This window comes from Hyaena hyaena, unplaced genomic scaffold (assembly GCF_003009895.1).
Source record: "Hyaena hyaena isolate Hyena2069 unplaced genomic scaffold, ASM300989v1 scaffold_621, whole genome shotgun sequence".
Lineage (NCBI taxonomy): Eukaryota > Metazoa > Chordata > Mammalia > Carnivora > Hyaenidae > Hyaena > Hyaena hyaena.
In genome coordinates, this window is record NW_024081249.1 from 407,400 (window position 1) to 414,061 (window position 6,662).

Consider the following 6,662-nt stretch of genomic DNA (forward strand, 5'->3'; position numbering starts at 1 on the left):
TTGCTCATGAAGCTTGTTTGTGCCATCTGGTAATGCTTGTATGTACTTACTCTCAAGTGTACCACTTCCATCTTGCAATGTACTGTTGCTGATCCTGTCTGACTTTATTATTTGGAGAGTCTGACAGGTTTCAGCTCATCATGGTAATTTCTAGGTAGATGGCCACTAGATGCTCCAAGGCCAGGACTGTGCCTAGACCAGGTAATAGGGGCACATGAAAAGGCATTTAATTCTCCACTGAAAATGTCATGTCCCTTCAGAACTCAAGGGGCTTCCATTAGTATTTTCCCACTGGGATGTGACAAACTCCATGTAGCATGTTTTCTCATCAATAGGTTCTGCCAAACTGTATGGCCCAAATGGCAGGCTACTTACACCATAGCTCAAACCTGTCACTGAGCTCTTTTCTATTTTAGATCCCATTTAAAATTGGCAGCTTTTATTTATGACCCAGAGAAGTATCCCTAAGAATGGAATTATCCTGCCTTCAGAACTCAGGAGTTCACCAGGTATTGTGCTTCCTTTTTAATATAGGAGACATATGATGCAATAATTTGTATTTTACTTCGAAGGATATATCCAGGCACATCACTGATCATTAGGCCTCTAAAATATTTATGGATGTGGTAGGCACTTGAATCTTCATAGGACTTGTCTCCTACACTCTAGAGTACATATCTTACCAATGCCTCCACTGTGCTAGCTATCTCTTGCAAATTCAACCCAATCAATATATTGTCATTAAAGTAATATAGTGCAGAATGTCAAGATGGTCCATATCTACTCAGACCATATTATGACAGAAGGAAGGAGACTTAAAACAGCCCTGAGACAAGCCTATAAATACATCTATTATCCATTTCATATGAATATTAACTGTTTCTTATTCTCTTTTCTAACTGAAATAGAAAAGAAAGCATTTTCCAACTCAGTGACCACTTACCACATAACTAAGTCCAAACTAATCCACAGTGATTAGCTGAGGCTGTGTTAGTCCACAGTTATTTAAGATACACTGAATTCTGCAGAAGCCAGGTAAATTAAATGGAGATGTGGTAGGGACTACCATTCCAGCATCCAACTGGCAAACTTTTTCTATAAAAGGCAAGGTTGTAAATAATTTTGCGTATGAGTCTGTGGGTTATACAGTCTCTGCGGCTACTATTCAACTCTGCTAAGGTAGTGCAAAAGTAGTCATAGACAGTATATAAGTAAAACAGTATAGCTGTATTATAATTAAAATCTATTTATAAAAACTGGTATCAGGTCACGTACTTAGTAACAGCCATCTGATCTTGTTATCTGTATATATTGATCTTTCCTCCATATAATCTCCAATACCTAATATATTCACCCATTAGTACATTCCCGACTACCAGTTTACCCTCCCAATTCACTAAGGGTAAAAGCTTAACAATGAACCACCCTTTTGTCAGGAGCTATTTGGGTTCTTGATTGGCTGCCAGGAAGTGAGTAATCCAACTCTAAAACCCCATCTTATCAATGTTTTCTTTCTAGCCTACTCCCAGTCTAACAGCCAGCAATTTCAGTTCTCTATAAGCCGATGGACCAGAGTTAAAGGTACAAGATGTTGATTAATGATCAACACCAATGAAAGGAAAGAGGAGAAAACAGGACTAAGAGAGAAAGAAATTAAACCATAACAAAGAACCAATAAAGCCTCAATCAATGTGGCTAGGAGCCCTGAAGCTGGTATTGCCCATCAAACTATCCTGAGCTGGGCCAAAATGGTCAGGCATTTAAACCACTGTTTCACTCAGTCACTTGATGCAAGCTGCACAGACAGGATGTGACTTCAGGTAAAGAGGCTCTCCGCAGCAAAGGCAGACAGTAGAAAGAGACTTGACATATGTGGTGGTCTTAAATGTATCCATGTTCTAATGGAACCTGTGGATGTTACCCTATATGGTAAAAGGGGCTTTGCATATGTTATTAAGTTAAGGGTCTTAGAGAAGAGAATAGCTTAGACTGTTGGGAGGAAGAAGAGGGTAGCAGCTGGAGAAATGGTGTAATCATAGTGTTTCTTTGAAAAGAGATGCAGGAGGAGTCAGTTAAAGGAGAAGGGAACATAATGATAGGAGCAAAGATTATAGTTATACACTTTGAAGATGGGGGAGGGGCCACAAGCCAAGGAATACAAATGACCACTAGAAACTGAATAAGGCAGGGAAACAGATTCTCCCTTCAGAGCTCCCAGAAGGAACTACCCCTGCCTATACATTGCCTTTAGTCCAGGGAAATTGGTTTTGGACTTCTGACCTTCAGAACTGTAAAAAAACAAAACAAAACAAAACAAAAAAAGCCTTTGTGGGGCTTTAACTCAATAATTTGTTACAGCAGCCACAGAAAACTAATACTGTCACAAATGTGGTTGGTGTATGTCGCTGCCTACCACACTAGTGAAGTCATGAAATCTCAGTCTCTGGGTCTTACAGGAGGTATGTAAGTTTCACTACCACACCTGCACTCTAGAAACCACTTTACTGTAACAAAGAAAAGGAAGCAGGCAGGCAGAATATATGATTTCATGAGATTAAATATACTCTGTAAGTCATGATGGATCAAAATCACAGTCTACCATTCACGGGTAGGAAGCACTGCTAATCATTTAGAGATAGAAGATAATGTTAGTCTTAGAAGCCTCAGGACTTAAACATCAGGAACCCCAAATGATGCTGCCTTAGACGCTATTTTCTAAGATACTAGATCATAAAACATAAAGATGGTTTGACATTCAGAAATATCACCCATTCATTAGATAATCTAAAGGTCCTTGGTTTTATGCTTCATAGAACACCAAACCAGGAAATAGCTGCCAATGACTTCTGTAATCATGGAAATGGCATATTCTATAAGACTGCAATAATACAAATACATGGATGGAGTTCCTCAAGGTTCCTATTCTACCATGCCCTGTATACATAGGGTATATTGGTACAAAAAGTAAAACTCAACTGAGAATCATAGATATTGGATCATGTTTAATGAGACACTGGTTGAAATGAACTAAGACATAATGTTCAATTCCACACAAAGTTGCTCCTTTTCCTCCCTCCTCCATACACTCTTTCAGACCCTCTCTGATTCCTCTTCCTTCTTCCTTGACTCTTCCCCTACTCACACTCCCACCAGGCTCAGTTCAGTTAACAGTGGGCAAAAGTAAAACTAGAAGAGAGCCAAAAACTACTGACCCCAAGGTAGTAAATGCTTACATTCTTGGCATTTGTTCCTCCAGATGTGGCATATGAAAGACCCTGGCTTACTGTGCAGTTCCCATCTGTCCCATCCTTAGGAGAATCAGAAAAGTAAGTTTAGCTCTGAAAAAGTTATCTTAATAGAATAGACACAAAGTTTGCTACAGTGACCTGTGATAAGAGTTTTGAGCTTTTTATTGCTCACCACCTAGTTCAGGACTGGGCCAGAGAGGGAGAGAGGGTGGTGATTTTCAAGACTGTTTCATGGGGAGCAGAGGGATTACCTTTATTGCATATTTTCTCTTAAGACACAGACAGATATATGAGAGAAAACTTCTACTGGTTCAACTACCAATTTAATACATCAGTACATTCATCTCTGGATTATATGGATATGAATGAAATTACCTTATATTTATAATACACTCTGAACCAAAGCATACTCACTATTTGAACCTTGAACATTAGTATGGCCTTGGCTTCTATTTTCCAAAGGAATAAAAAACATCTGCAGAAGAAAATCCCCAAAACCCAGCTAAAATAAATTTTACATTTGTCCTATATTCATCCCCAAGTTTAGATAATCATAAACAAACCCTAAGGAAATACCTCTACAAGACTTTCTTTTATGATGACTCAGATTTTTAAAAAGGAGGGAAGAGGAGACACTTTAAAAACTGAAACAGCAAAAGACATTTTTGTATATTTTTAAACTGCACAAGAGCACTGAAATGGCTGAGTGGATCTGTTGAACAACTCTTTGGGTATGCAAAGGTATGATAGTTATTGATATTCTAATCTCATCTATTAAACAGACATAAACTATTCCAAAGAGAAGATTCCTCTTATTTTGTAAAGACTTCCAAAGGAAAAAATTTGGATACTTCATATTATCTGTCAGGAAGCTTCTCTGCTTTTTTTTTTAAGTTTATTTATTTATTTTGAGAGAGTAAGAGAGCATACATAAGCAGAAAAGGGACAGGGAGAGAGAGAGAGAGGGGGAGAGAGAGAATCCCAAGTAGGCTCTACACTGTGAGTACAGAGCCCAAACTCATGAACCATGAGATCATGACCTGAGCAGAAATCAAGAGGGACGCTTAACTGACTGAGCCACCCAGGTGCCCCAGGAACCTTCTTTTATAATACTGGTGACTATTTCTGTACACTAACCTGCCTTAGTTAGCTCCCAAAGTGTAGGTCTCAGCAGGAAACAGAAGACCCTCAGCTGAGGTTTGAAGATATTTTAGTAAAGAGACTATCCACAGATATATGAAGAGTTAAGAGATGCGACAGGGATGTTGAGCACTCTGGGACTGTTAGCACTTCTAGGCCTAAAGGAAAGGCTGGAGCTGCAGTGATGAAGGACTTAGGAAAATGGAAGCCTGTAGTTGTAGGACTTCAAGTACAGCCAGAACACAGCTATAAGGCAGGGACAGAGAGAAGGAATAAACACCTTCATCTGTCCTCTCCCTCCACACACCCTACAACCTTTTGCTGCTGCCTCCCATTGCCTACAACCTCTTGCTAGTGCTTCCAACTGGAAGCCAGAGGACAAGAGAGTTAACACAGTACAGTTTATCAGGATCTACCTCCATGGGCAAAATGTAGGGCAGAGAAGGGTGGAAAATAAATCTGGGGAAGAGGAGTGGGGGGAACAGAAAATAACCAGCAGTCAGGTACTTTACCTATTGATGACTAATACCAGGTGTAAAACAACCCATGTCCTGTTCTCTAAGAGCCTCCTAGGGTTGTCCCTGGGGAGTGACATCTCCAAGAGTCAATGAAGCACATGTCTGAAGATTGAGTCAACACTTCTCACCAGAGTAGAAATAAGCTAAGTCTCTAATGGAGCATTCTATGTCCTTATACTATTTTAGTCTACTATCAGAATTGCCCTACCTACTCTGCTTCATAACTTTTCTCTGAATTGCTTCAATTATTTTGAATATTAGGTTCTAACTAGATACTTTGTTGTGAGCCCTAATATTTTATGACAAAGTAGTTATATCAGTTTTTGGAAAGACTAATTAAATATTTTAGTATGCTAATGAAATCCAACTCATGTGGGACATATATTAACCAGAGACAGATATATGTAAGTACTACAAAAATAACAGCATGAATTTAAAATATAATCATATAATCAGTTCTTTTTTAAAAAATATAATCACTTGTTAAAAATCATTTTGCCCACATACAAACATGTCAACTGAAACAAAAGAACAAGCAAAGGAAAAGTAGAATTGCTATTTGATAGAAAAATAAGTCAAATAAACATACTTAAGGATACACACTGTATAAAATAATAGGGGTTTTCTTTCCATATACAAACTATGGCACAAAAATGTAAAGTCATTACCACTTAAGCTACATCACACATTTGAATTATTTAACTCATCATATCACAGAAATTGTATCTCCTGTACCATGCTTTTACTGGAATATTAACAACTCAAACTATCATTAATTTTCCATGTATGAAGTATCTGATGGATTTTAGGTCCCAGGACAAGTACATTATACTGTTACTTGCTTTCAGAAGGCTCCCTATAAGAGCCCTGTTTGTAGAAAGTATAGCTTAGTGATTAGAGCATGAGCCCTGGAGGTGGATGCCCAGCTCTGCCAGCTGTGTGTCCTCAGGCAAGTATATTTAACTTCTCTGTGCACTGATTTCCTCATCTATAGGATGGGTGAGTAACTGCCTCATGGTAGGTTGTGAAGATTAAAGGAGTCAATTCATGTGCAGTGCTTTCAACAGTGTCTTGAATAAATACACAACACATATTAGCTCTTGTTAGGATAGTTATCCTCTTCCTCATGCCTAAGACTACTCCTTAGAAGCAAGATAAGCAATTATGAGGAAACAGGATCTCTTTGTGCTACACTCTCATTCTTTTACTCTACAAATTATCCTACTCTCAATACAATCATTGGTTTCAAAGGAGAGCACAAATATGAATAAGAAATATTGGGCTGCAATAAACAGTCCTTTAAAAAAAAAAAAAAAGTCTCGTTCTCCTCTCTAAAAATACAGACACGAGAGGGTGGTTCCATGAAAAGCATCAGGGACCCTGACTCATTGTATCTTCTCCGCCATTCTCTGTGAGTAGTTTTCATGTTCAAAGTTGCCTCATGAACCAGGATGACTGCTGAGCTCTAGCTAATACATTCACATTCCAAAATAGCAGAAAAGGCAAATGAATCCTTTTCTAACCAAACCCACTCCCAATAAGAACCTTCCCAGAGGTCCTACACAACACTTCCACTGAACTTAGTCAGTTGGTCACATCTACCTGCAAATAAGTATGAAAAATATAATCATTTAGTTGGGTATATTGCTGCTCTGAAAAAAAATCTGGAGTTTTTATTCTTTGCTTCAAGGATTCAGACTGTGAAATTCAGTTTCTCTAATTAGAAAGACTGGTAGACCACAAAAAATAGCTCTCA